The following is a 14,244-nucleotide window of genomic DNA, read 5'->3' as shown; positions in this document are numbered from 1 at the left end:
GTAAAACAGGTTCATTTAATCCTCTGTAACAACCCCGGGCCCGCTAGATGGCGCCATAGTGCACAGCGCGCCGGGACTGGACTGGGTGATCCCAGCAAGTCACTTCTCCCTCTTTGCCTCAGTTTCCTCCTATGTTCAATGAGCTGGAGAAGGAAATTTCAAACACTCCAACGTCTACCGAGAAAACCCCATCAAGAGTCTGACAGGGCCGAACAACAATTATTAGACTCTTGTACAGATAGGAAATTGAGGCAGTTTATTTTATTTATTATTAGTTTTATTATTATTTTATTTATTTATTATTATTATTAGTTTATTATTTATTTATTATTAGTTTATTATATTATTTATTATTAAGGCTCTATCACCTCATACCAAAAATAAGATCAAAATAAGTGCCTGATTTGGAAGTAAAGAGTGACAGCATAAGTAAATTAGGGAGGCATGGGAAAATGAACCAGGCAGATCTATGGTTAAGCGGAAAGTTTATGAGCAAATTAGATAACAAAGATCAAGAGAAGTAAAAGGGGTAATTTTGATTATATGAAAGTAAATAAATTAAAGCCACTAAAATCAGAAAGAAAGCAGCAAAGTGGGGAGAAAGGGACATTTGCAGCAAGTTTTTTCTGTTAAAAGCCCCAACATTCAAATAAATAGGAAACTGAGCCAAATTTATAAACACAAGGTATTTTCTAATTGATAAATGGCCAGAGGATATGAAGTGGCAGTTTAAAATGCTCTAAATCACTATGGACTAAAGAAATGTGAATTAAAACAACTCTGAGGTACCAACTCATACCTATAAGATGGGCTAACATGATAGAAAAGGAAAAGGATATGTTTTTTAAGGATAGATAGGAAAATAAGCACACTAATGAATTATTGGTGGAAGTATGAACTGGTCCAACTATCCTGGGGGACAATTTGGAATTATGGCTATAGGACAATAAAAATGTGCATACCCTTTAATCCCACAATACCACACTACTAGGCCTATATCCCAAAATGATTGAAGGAAAAAAGGAAGAGAACTCATATGTACAAAAATATTCATAATGGCTTTTTGTAGTGGCAAAGAATTGGAAATGGGGAGGATGCCCATCAACAGGGGAATGGCTGAAAAAGTTGTGGTATATTTATTGTGCTATAAGAAGTAATGAGCAGGGTGGTTTTAAAAAAAAAAATCTGGAAAGACATATAAAATGATGCAAAGTGAAGTAAGCAGAATCAGGGGATCATTGTTCACAGTAACAACAATATAATGTTGATTCCTTATGAAAGATTTAGCTACTCTGTTCAATACAATGATATAAGATAATTTGGGAAGACTCATGGTGAAAATTGCTATCCAACTCCAGTGAGAAAACTAATGAACTCTGAGGGCAAATTGATGTATAATTTTCTTATTTTATTTTTCTTGCTTTTTTTTAGTGATGTGGCTAATATGGGAATATATTTTGCATGATTTCACATGTATAATGAGTATAATATTGCCTGCCTTCACAGTAGGTGGGGGAGAGACTGTAGAAAGAGAATTTGGAACTCAGAATTTCTTAATGTTAAAAAATAAACTTAAAAAACTACCAGAAAAATTGGAAAGCAATTTAAAAGAAATTAGGTTTAGATTATCATTCACACCATATACCACAATAAGTTCCAAAGGAGCATACAATAATAAACAAATTAGTGGAATAGGAAAAAATCTTTTACAATCCTGCTTAAGGGAAGAATCCTTGACCAAATAAAGGATAGAAAGAATTTCAGGAGGTAAAATGGATAATTTTGATAATATAAAATTTAGAAGGTTTTCTACAAACAAAATATAAATAGAAAGAGTTAACCGTGAAAAAATTTTGCACCAGATTTCTTTTATACAATTCTGATAACAAAAATATAGAAAGAACTGGTTCAACTATATAAGAATGTTAAGAATAAAACTATTTTTGTAAAAAAAACATTTATACTACTTTACAGTATTGAGTTGGAGATTTACACATTTAAAAAGGTTATTTGTTTACAAAAAAAAAATCTTCTGTAACATCCCTGACATGGAATAATAATAGTAATAGCTAGCATTTATGTAGCACCTTCAGGTTTACAGATATTAAATCATCAATTCCTCCAATGCCCTATAAGGAAATAGGCAAACAGAAGTTTACTATCTTGCTAGAGTCAGACAGCTATTAAGGCAGAATTTAAACTCAGATCTTCCTAAATCCAAGTTCAGCACCATCTTCTGTACCACCAAGCTGCCATATAATAATTCAGTTGATGAGGTGAATGAGAAGTTAAAGTCTATTATGCTATAGCAGTTCACAAAAAAGTCTATCCCTAAATCTAGCCTTTAAAAAATACAATCTGTATAAGGATATATGCATATGAATACAATCAGATATTGAACAGAGAATGAGCAAAGTCACACTTCCTAATTCCAAATGACTGTGTGCTAGAACTTTTGAGGATGTGCAAGGATCCTTTGGAGATGACTAAATCAACTGTTTTCAGCCTCGACACAAAAGGATTCTTGTACTTTTAAGATAAAATATCCCCACTTGTCTGGAAGGGATAGAGAATAGTCCAGAAAATGTAGAGACAGCTAGATGATAAAACTTGGAAGATCTTACAGTATTAATAAAAGAATATGGTAAGGTTTGGTGGTCATCCATCCCATCAGAATGAATGATGTTGGTGATTCTGATTCATCAAAGCCATTTAAATACTCAAGTAGTCCAGATCATTTCTGAGCAGCCTGATTGTGATAGGAGATAAAGAAGAAAGCAGGGAAGAAGGAGAGGCACACTTTAGTCTTCAAGTTCTTCCCACCTCCCAGATGTCTCTGAATGGCAGCAGCCCAGTACAGAGAAAGAGGTGAGAGCAAAATGTATGTATTTGTCTTTCAGAGTAATACATCCAGCATTTGTCTAAACAACAATCCTTCTAATGACCATTAAAGAAATAAAATGGAAATAGAAAGATTTATTCTATCGTATATTTGCTACTGAATTTCCTTTAGTATAAGAGGAATGGGAACAGAAAATAGAAACAACATGGGCAGGATGAGAAAAGAAAAGGAGAAGAAAGGGAATTCAGATGAAAATGATTAAAGGACAAAAAGAAATTTGCATGATGTAGATCTTAAGGAAAATTGGATATTGTGATATTGACAAAATGCAGCTTAAGGAAAATCACATAAGTTTCTTGGGGAAAGACTGTTTTACTTCAATGAAATTTATGGTACATTGAAAGGAAATGTATTTGAGCCATTCAACTATATATTTTTTTTCATTCTTTTGGTTTTATTTTATTGTTTCTTGATTTCTCATTCAAATTGGAATTGAGCAAATGGAAACTAATGACTTTTCATAAAAGCATTAGCTTCTATTTGCTCAATTTTAATTTTCAAGGGATTATTTTCCTTAATAAGCTTTTGTATCTCTTTTCTCATTTGGTCAATATTTGCTTTTTAAGGCATTCTTTAGCTTTTTGTATTCATTCTCAATTCTCTTCCTAATTTTTCCTCTATCTCTTGGACTTTATTTTTCAAAAACCTTTTTGAGCTCTCCCATGGCCTGTGCCCAATTCTTATTTTTCTCTGAGTCTTTGGATGTAGGACCTTTGACTTTGTTATCTTCTGAATGTGTTTTGATCTTCCTTGTCACTATAGTAACTTTCTATGGTCAGAATCTTTTTCTGTTGTTTACTTATTATCCCACCCTATTATTTGGCTTTTAATTCTTTGTTAAATGAGCGTTCTGTTTCCAGGGTGAAGGATGCATTGTTCTAAGATTTAGGGGTTTTGTGCAGCTGTTTTCAGAGACACTTCTAGGGACCTCAGCATAAGCATTCTTTTCTGCCCTAGAATTGTGAGGAGTGTTCCCACTCCATTCTAGCTATAATTTCTAGTATACTAAAATAACAGAATCTTTTCTCAATGCTGATAAAGAGGCCTCCTATAAACTGAAGCCCCTGGGGTTGCTGCTGCCACCTCCACCCATGCACACTTCTGATTTGCTGGTTTCCCAAGGCTCTCTGACCCTAGTTGGAACAAACCTTTCCTTCTAAACTTCTATGTCATCTTTAATGTCTCTGGGCTGAGATGTCTAGAAATTGCCAGTACTGTGGCTGATTCAGAGTCCCCAAAGCCCATTTCTGCTTTGCTGGCACTGAGGCTAGGGCAAAGTGGTTTATGCTGGTGTGTCCTGAGCAGGATTATGTATTAGACTCCTATCCTGGTGCCACAGACTTTTCTTGCTGACCTTCTAAGTTGTTTTTGGCTAGAAAATGCTCCACTCTATCTTTCTGTGGGTTCTGAAACTCCAAAACTTGTTTAAAGTCATTATTTAAAGGAATTTGAAGGGGTCTGGGGGAGAGTTGGGTGAGTCTTGCCTTTACTTCACCATCTTGACTTCACCTCTAACTATAATTATCAAACACAATTTTCCTTAAGCCAACATATGCAGATTGAGAAACACTTCCATTTTTTCTTAAATAACTTACACATGCACTATTAAAATATTTCTTTTTCTCAAATGTATAATATGAGTTGGAAGGTATTTCAAAAGTCATTTAGTCCAATCCACATCTGAATAGGAATTCCTACTACAAAATCCCCAACAATTAGTCATTCAACATTCCTACCTCCTAAAATAGATGATTTCATTTTTGTGTAGCTATAATTATTAGGAAGTTTTTTTCTTATATCAAGGAGAAATCTGTAGATCTGCAACTTCTTCTCATTACTCCTATTTCTAGGGCCAAGTTAAACTAGTGAAATTCTTCATCTACTTGACAATACTCAAAGAAACTAGTTAGTCTCCCCAGTCTCCCCACCCCTCTCAAATCTTCTCTTATAAAAATTAAATAGTCCCAGTGTTTTCAACTGATCTTTGTGTAGCATGGTCACCACCACCCTCACTCTTCTCCAGATACAATCCAGTTTATCAGTATGCTTCCAAAAATGTGTTGCTAAGACATGGGCTGAACACTCCATATATGGCCCACCAAAGACAATGCAACAAGATTATTACCTCCCTTGTTCTGAACATTGTGCCTCTCAATGCAACATAAAACTACACTAGTAATCTTACAAAGGCTGCTGTTCTAGAAAAGAATGTTTTAAGACAAAGTGTTGTCTACTGGTACATTTCTAAAACTGACTAAAGATTTTCTTTCTTTTTTATTGGCCATTATGTTCTAATGTGAGGATTTAAAAAAAATTGTTGAATCTTGTTATGCTTGACTATTACATATTATACTAACATATTATGCCTTCTGATGATAGAAATGATGGTGGGCCAACATATTCTTCTGGTAACTGCTGTCATATCATGTCTTCCCCAAACAATGAGGAACAAAGTAAAAATCTAAATAAATTCTTAGAGTAATGGAACAAAAGGAAACCAGGAACAATATTCCCACTGGAATGACTCTAAAGTGTATTATTCTTTCTCTGGCTAAAGAAATATAGAACAGGAGGCTTTCAACCTTGGGCTTCTATGGCCTATGAGCATATTAATATAGTCAGTATCTAGAAAGTAACACACCTCTCCCAAATAAGATGAATTCTCAGAGACAAGTTCAGGTAAGACCATTTGTACAAGTATCCAGTCTTTAAGCCAAGCTCACAGACTATAAACACAGAGAAGAGAATGATTTACTAGGCTGCTTAGATTTCCAAGTTCTCTCAATCTCAGTTTCTTCATCTATAAAATGGATATATCTATATTTATAAAATCTGTGTGAGGTGTTTTAAGAATCGAATAGAGTAATATGTAAAGCGTTTTGCAAACCTTATGTGAAGGGTAGAAATTATTTTCACTCCAAAGTTATAAAAAGAGAAAAAAACTTTTTGCCACCAAAAACCAATTGTTGCATTTTATTTTATGCTCAGATAAACAGAAGAGAGAAAGAAGGGGAGTTCTTTCCAAGGTGAAACATTTGACTAAATAACCAGAGCTAGATGTTCACAAGCCCTGCCAAATTATGGGAGCTATTCCTAGGGACCTTCCTTTTTGCTTTGGAGAGCGGTAGGGGAAGGGAAATAGAGGGGCACAGACAGCAAATGGCACGGAAATAGCCGTTGCTTCTGTGAGATGAGCGAGAAAATCGCAGAATCCCCTAAGTGTGCTGGACCAGCAGAAGGCGCACCAACAGCATGTACCATTTGGCGGGAGTGAGCATCCCATAGGAACTGAGAGCGGCTACCGCTGCCTCTCCTGGCCCACCACTTCCCCCTGGTGGTTAGATAAAGAAAAGTAAACCAACTTGGAGAGTAATTTGGAAATGACTTGTGCTTTTCAGGACAAAGTCAAGGGCTATTGTAATCAAGTGAAAATAATATGAAAACTTAGGAGTTGTAATTTGTTATGAAAATATAATGAAATAAAGGAAACTAAATGGGATGATGGCACATGAGAAAAGAAGGATAAATGGTCTGCATGGAAACAAAAAAGGAGACTATATATTTGTCAGTTTTGTCTTTGTTTTTTTAAACACTGTCTGTGGAAGATGTTGTGATTCTTTAGACGGAAATATTGCTGGATGGCGAAGAGGAGTTCTTCAACTTGCCATAGCTTGTTAGGATATTTAAACCCTCAATTTGCCAATAGATCTTTGATCTCATCTTTGAGGGTTCTCTTTGTAGTAATACAGATGGCAAGGAAGTTTTGTATACTCCATGACAATGATCACGGTAATCTTTGAAAAATCAAAGTTATACATGACCCAAAGGGCAATGGAAAGATTATAGCGAGAATAATAGAGTATGTTACAAACAATGATGACCAATGTCTTCCATGCAAGAATGATACAAGGATTACATCAATGTGAAAAATCTATGAAAGGAATCTCCATCCACTAATGCAGATTGCAAACTATCTGTGGCTTACTGACCAATTCTAGGGAGCTGATTGAAGCACAGAGTAGTTCCAATTATTTTCTCAGTGTCATACGGCTAGTAAGTATCAGAAGTAGAATTTTAATCTGTCCTCCAAGCCCACAACTCCATCTTCTGTTCTATGCTTCTTTATGTAAGGGATATCATTCTGAAATTAGGATCATAACATGAAAATTTAGAACTGGAAAGCTCTTAAAAATAGTCAAATCCAAAGTCTTTCTTTTACAGATGAGCAAAATGAGGCACAGAGAATTTAAGTGACATACCCAAGCTCACGCAAGTTCTAAGTGGCAGAGCTAAGATTCTGTCGGTGAAATGGTCATGTACTGAGAGTAAGAAAAAGAAACCCTGATTTTTTGTTGGTGTATGCCAGAATTCCAAAAGATAGAGAGATAAGTTCATGGTACAGTGGGTAGATCCTTTACCAAAGGAGCTTGGGAGATATATCTATAATAACATACAACTCCTTTTGCTCTCACTCTAATTAATTGGTTCAAAAAGCAATCTACAGATCAAAAATTATTGTTTTGAATGAAACTACTCAGCAGAGAATAGTTGCTTGTTCAAACAATATACCCTGACTCTCCAACCAAGTAATTATAGATTCACTTGATAGCATATAAATACTAAAAGGAAACTAAAATTCCTTTTGTCCAAAAATATATTGCTGCCATTTCAGTGTGTAATCTTCAATGTCTTAAACTCTCTAAGTTTTCTCATCTGTAAAATAAGGATGACATCACTTGCAGTCTGTAGCCTGCAAAACACCATGTAAATGTGAGTAATTAGCATGTTATTGTCTGTGACATGTGTATCAGAAATAGAAAATAGGCCAACTGGATTGGAACAAGAAGTACCTGAAGAAGAACTGGCAATAAGCCTGGAAAGACAGGCTTTAACCAGCTTTCGAAGAACCTTAAATAGAGGAGCTGTAGTTTATTCTAGAGACAAGAAGGAGCCACTGGAGTTTCTTGAACAGAGAAGCTTTACTTGATCAGATCTCTCTTAGCATTATCCATGTGATGCAGGGAATGGATTGGAGAGGGTCACAGGGCCTAAGGAGGAAAGAGTCCCCAGGTACTTCACCTTAACTGAATGATGTTCATGCAGACCTTCTAAAATAGAAGCACTTTCATGACAGCTGCCAGAGACCTGCTTCTTGAGGAAGGGAATCTGGTGCATGTCTGAGCATCCTATAATTGACCTACCATGTGATCAAAAGCAGCCTCTTCCCATTGGTTATGTAGCCAAACTGGCAGCATCTTTAAATCTGTCTGATTAAAAAAGAGTCACTCTTTTTCCAAGGAGTCTAGAAGTACAGGATACTCATAGCAGGTTCTTCATGAACATTATTCAGTTAAGGTGAAGGGCCTGAGGACTCTTTCCTCCTTAAGCCCTATGACCCCAAGAAACAGACTTGGAATTTTGGTCTTTTGTTCATACTTTTGAGTTCTAAGTGTAGGAAATAGACTCCCTGACCTGGGAGCTTAAATTGTGAGGACTTTGGAGCTTCTAGTTCAGGGGGATTGGGACTTTTGATTTATTGAGACTAATGCCATGTAGGGACTGAGCTAAACTGTGAACCTAATTTCCCTCTCTTCCCCAAGACTGAAGTGGTATGGGGGGGATAATGCCTCTAAGGTGTTTTGGAAAACTGTTTGCTCTTGCTATATATTTGAAGGAAATATTGCTTTCTAAAAGACAATCTAAGAGAAGCTAGGTGGTACAGTATATAGAGTACTGGTCCTGGAATCAAAAGGACCTGAGTTCAAATATAATCCCAGACACTTGCTACAAGTGTGACCCTGGGCAAGTCATTTAAGCCCAATTGTCCCCCCCCACACACACACACACACACACAAAAGCTAATTTGACTAATAAGGAGTTAAAATAAAGGTGTAGCTCCTAAAACCCCTTAATTATTAAACCCCTAAAATTGAGGAACACAATTAGTGGAAGGTTGAGTTAATGATAGGATATAAGACTTTCTCAAGCTCTTAAGAGTCTTAAATTCTCCAGGAAGCAGAATAAAATACAACATACCCAGCTTTGAGGCAATGGAGACTAAGGTTCAAACTCTTGCAAGTGTTTTCCCTCAAAGAGATTTCAACTCTCCCACAAATCCACAAGCACTAGTAGAAAAGTAAAGAAAAGTAGAAAAGAAACGGTCATGAATAAAAAAAAGGAATCGGTTTTGAGCTCTTAAAAAAATAATAAAAAGTCCAGTCGGTGAGCCTCCTTCCTTCTCTCTGAGACTCAGCACAAGCCCTGCAAAATCACAGTGCAACCTTTAGTGTAAAGGGTTGATTGATTTTCCCCTCAGTTAATCAGCCCATAAGTATTTACCAAATGGCTCCTAGAAAGTGAATTCGAAGCTTTTATGACTCTCTTTACAGACAGAAGATGTTGATACATCCATGGGCAACTTAAGAAGAGAAAGATAATTCCTGATTAAGTCTCAGATACTGAAGCTATCCCAGGATGAATTGGTTAGTGTGGAGATATCTCTTAGTACTTTGCATTTGAGTCACTAGAATTTCTCTTTCAAAAAATGAGCCACTCCAGCCTTTTTTGTTGTGGCAAGAAACTGGAAACCGAGTGGATGCCCTCAGTTGGAGTATGACTGAGTAAGTTTTGGGATATGAATGTGATGGAATATTATTGTTCTTTAAGAAACAATCAGCAAGAAAGACCTGGAGAGACTTTCATACACTGATAATAAGTGAAATGAGTAGAAGCAGGAGATTGTTGTACACGACAACAAGAAGATTATATGAAGATCAATTCGGCTGGACATGGCTCTTTTCAGCCATGAGATGATTGAGGCCAGTTCCAATAATCTTGTGATGAAGAGATCCATCCACACCCAGAGAGAGGACTGTGGGAACTGAGTGTGGATAACAAGATAGCATTTTCATTCTTTTTGTTGTTGTTTGCTTGCATTTTATTTTCTTTTCCTTTGTTAAATGATTTTTCTTTTGCAGCAAGATAATTGTACAAATATGTATGCATTTATTGGATTTAACATATATATTTTACTATGTTTAACATATATTGGATTGCTTGCCATCTAGGGGAGGAAGTGGGGGGAAGGAGGGGAAAATTTGGAACCCAAGATTTTGCAAGGGTTAATGTTGAAAAATTGTCCATGCATTTGTTTTGAAAATAAAAAGCTTTAATAAAAAAAATGCCTATGCTAAAAAAAAAGTGAGCCACCCTTTGTACTAGCTCACAAAATAAGCAAACACATCTACTTGACAACTTTGGGCTGTGCTTTGCCTTTTCCATTGCATCTTCTGGAGTAGACATATCAGGTTGGAAAGTGGTTGGGGAGAAGATTTATTCTCCTCCCTGTTGGTCCTCAGGAACTGTTACTGGCTGCCTTCAATTAGAATCACATGAGAGCTGGATGGAGTTGTCCAAACATACCTAGCCAAAGAGAACAGCATCTTCTTTCCTCCTTTGAGTACAGGTCAGGGAATAAATGATCTCTAAGAGAAATCACCCTGAAAGTCGACTTTTCTAGCCTAAGAGATGGCAGCAGTCAGAGAATGATGGACTGTCCTGGAGAAATACAAAAAGATACATGTGTTTACCTGTGTGGTGTGAGAGAGCTCATGGACAATGCATCTTTCCTGGACAATACAATCCTAGAATATAGTTTTCTAACCAGAAAAGGGAGATTTAATGGGTTGCACAGTCTTAGGAAAGAACTCAATAATAATTCCAAGTTCGAGAATTTGATCATCCTATCTTTTATCTATAGAAGGGGAATTTCCTGAATGGCAGAATTCCAAGAAAAAGAGAATAACCTCTGTAAAACATATTATTGATGCACCAATATGGGACTAAAACCAGTGAGGGAAAGAAAAAGGCTTTGCTTTTACTCCCCATTATTCATTTAGTCAGTTCAGATCCAATAGGAAGGGGATTACCTATCTAACAGGTCAAAAATGTGTTAAAACTATGGTGTAGTCCTGAGTATGGAAGATCTGTGGAAAGATCTTATAGAAAAATAAAATCCATTAGAAATGAAAATTTTTCTTGATTGGACATGGACTATTGTAAATCACTTTATGTATTTTCTTCCTTTTTGTAGACTTTTGAAAGTATTTAAGATTTTTTTTAATTTTATGTCAGGTAAAATAAAGATTATCTTATATCCAATAAACATGTGTTATCTTGAATTCTTGTATGGAAGTTAGGAACCCTGTTACCCATGTGTGAGAATGACTTAGAAAAGCAATATTCGGATATTCTCCAGATTAAACTTTTAAGTCATGGCATAACAAGCCAAAGATAGAGTGATTGTTCTATGGTCATTATTTGAATTAGATCCAGTTCAGAGGAGACCACAACTCAGGGCAATGGATCACAGGTCGAAGAGAAAGCATCATTCCTGGAAACTCCATTTTCCTCGCAGAACAACTGTGTAGATTCTCTGGCCTAAAATCAATTCCATAAGGTAGTCTTATGGCTCTACCAGCATTGGAATATTCTCCCTCTTCCTCTGCATCTACCATATGGAGACTGTGACCTCTGGCATCCTCATCACCCTATGGCACCAAAGCACTTCTCTTCCTCTCTCCTACCTCCGAACTGTCTGAATCCTCAAGCTTTTCCTCTTTTGCCTAATCACCATGTCACCTCATCTTCACGACTGAAGTTTCTTTTCTTCCTGGATATTTATACTTTCCAGTTTCACAATAGCCACTGAGAGCCGAAGACTGTTCTTGGTCCATGACCACAATAAAAATACATATTGCTATCTTTCTTTTAGGAAGTATAGAGACAAAAAGCGTGTTTTGTACTTTTTTTTATTGCAAACCATTTTGACTGTTTTACTTGAATAGCACCAAATACTAATCTGTCCCCTCTCCTGGGAAGAATTCCTTGATTCTCTCCCTCTTCAAATCATTTGTTTTTATCTTTTTTACATGTTGTATCCATCCAGATCAGTAAAAGCTCCTTGAAGGCAATGATATTTTTGTTCTTCTTTGTATCCCTAGCTCTTAGCACAATGCCTTGAATAGTAGATGCCTAATAAATGCTTCTTGTATTGACCTGACTTATTGTTTTCATATCCTCAATTCCTACTCTACTGACTTGCAACACAGAAGACACTATTTTTAAAAAATTAAATTAAGTTGCTGAATTGAGGATGGTTTATTTCTGTTTAAAACATTCAGACCTAAAATCCATAGGCACCTATGCTCTTAAGTCATTGGCTTGGAAATTTAGTTTTATTTCATTTATTATTTTGTCATGAAAGCAATAACTGCATACTAAAAAACTCACAGAATTCTCCAGTTCTAATAATATGTTTCTTTTTAAATAGTATTCACATTTAAATGTACGCACAAATGAAGGAAGTATGTCATAACTTGGAAGTCAGGAAATGAGTCAAAATTGCTTATCCCTTCACTGCAGATTCAGCTAGTGGGCTGGTCCTGAAACCAGAGATTGAGGTTTTCCATGAAAGGAATATATATAGCATGGCACCAACAAGGCTAGAACTGGAGCACTGTGTTTTACATTTCCTGCCTTTAGTGAATTTAGTCTAAATGTCTCACTTGCATTTACCATCAACATTTCAAAGAACTATTTGTTCTCTTTTACTAGGAATTTTCAGTTTAGGAGTTGGAATAAGAAAAAAAAAGGACTTGGGGGCCATATTTTCAAATCCCTAAACTAAAAAATGGGATTAGCTCTGGAACTCTTACCCTAAAATGTCTAGTTGATGCTCATAGGGCTCAGATATCCAACTTCATATAAATGATAAACATTCTCTCCCCTTCCCTTCTTTCTCTCTCTTTTTCTCTCTGTCTCTGTCTTTCTCTTTGTCTTCCTATCTCTTTTTGTCTGTCTCTGTCTGTCTGTCTCTCTGACTCTCCCTCCCTCTGTCTTTCTCCCTCTTCCTCTATCTCTGTATGTGTATGTCTCTATACAGAGACTCTGTCTCTCTTTGTGTTAACATTTTCACCAACCCTTTCTTAAGTCAGCCAACAAAATAATAAATCAAACCCTGATTTGTATCATTTGACAATTTCCTAAGTGTAAATATGATCATATTGAAAATTTAATAATTGGTTTTAGCAAGCCAAGATGAGTTGACTCTAGCACTCTTGAATCAACCTCCTTCCTAAGGACTGAGAGAATAGGATCTCAAGCTTCACTTGAACAGTACATTTGAACCCCACTGAAATCTCCATCTGCTCCAAATATGTAGCATTACTTCTCAGGTCTAACTCAGAGAACTCCAAGAATGAGAAATTTGGAGAATGCTTGATTAAGAACCAAACCCCCTTCTATTGGGTTGTCAGGGCAGATCCTTTGTATAGGCAGGGTTCCTTGGAAGACCTTGTAACAACTTAAAACAAAGCTTCTTAAATTAGAGATTGCAACTCCATATAGAATTGTATAACTGAATGTGGGGATTCAAAAAATTTGACAACAATAAAATATATCAAATATTCTGCCAAGATTTTATTTTCCATGTAAAAATAAATAAGCACATCCATGTCAATATGCAAGTTTGCTTTCATTTTTAATAAATAGTAAAATTATATATGTATACACCAAAGAATTGTTTTAGAATAAATTTCTTTATAATTTATTATCAGTAAATGTTTGATTTGTGTACTTATTTTATAACTGTATGTTTGGGGTTGCATAAAAATTTCTTAGGTTGCGATTGGAAAAAGCTTCATAAACTCTGAATTAAAAAATATCACTATGGAGAGAAATGCAACTTGCTTGGCTGAGATTCCATTGCTTCTGGTCCTTATCCTCACTCAATTTATTAAACATGCTTCTGGCTAAAGCTTCTGTCACCTACTCAGTTTATCTGCCTTAATGAGGAGTTCAGACCATTTCATCCCTTCACAGACACAACCTTGTCTTCCTTTGACTTCTCAATTCAGGTCCTTCATATCAACCTGCAGTTTACCCAAACAAGTGTCTGTTAAAGCCAAACACTAACCTTCATGTGTGCCTGTGCTTTGGAGCTTCTTCCATATTTTCTATATATATTCTATACTTTCACACAAACTCTCCACCAATTATCAGTCTGTCCATACTGCCTCCATATTGGCAAATAACTCCCAAGAATTCAACCAGGTAAGCTTAAGCAAAAATAGCCCATAACAAGCATTAAAGCCAAATCTTAGTTATGGATAACTTGGGACTAATATTTGGGTGCTGTGGAAGGAAAAGACAGATCCCACAGTTGAAAGAGGAAAAATAAATCCTACAACCTACTTTAGAACACTTCTCTGCTAAAGATTCTGCTTCACTTCTTTGCCCCCAAAGTTATTAGCTTTCTATGAAACCTTGTTGAAGTTTAGGTG

The sequence above is a fragment of the Sarcophilus harrisii genome, chromosome 5, assembly GCF_902635505.1.
Source record: "Sarcophilus harrisii chromosome 5, mSarHar1.11, whole genome shotgun sequence".
NCBI lineage: Eukaryota > Metazoa > Chordata > Mammalia > Dasyuromorphia > Dasyuridae > Sarcophilus > Sarcophilus harrisii.
This window is presented reverse-complemented; position numbering follows the sequence as displayed.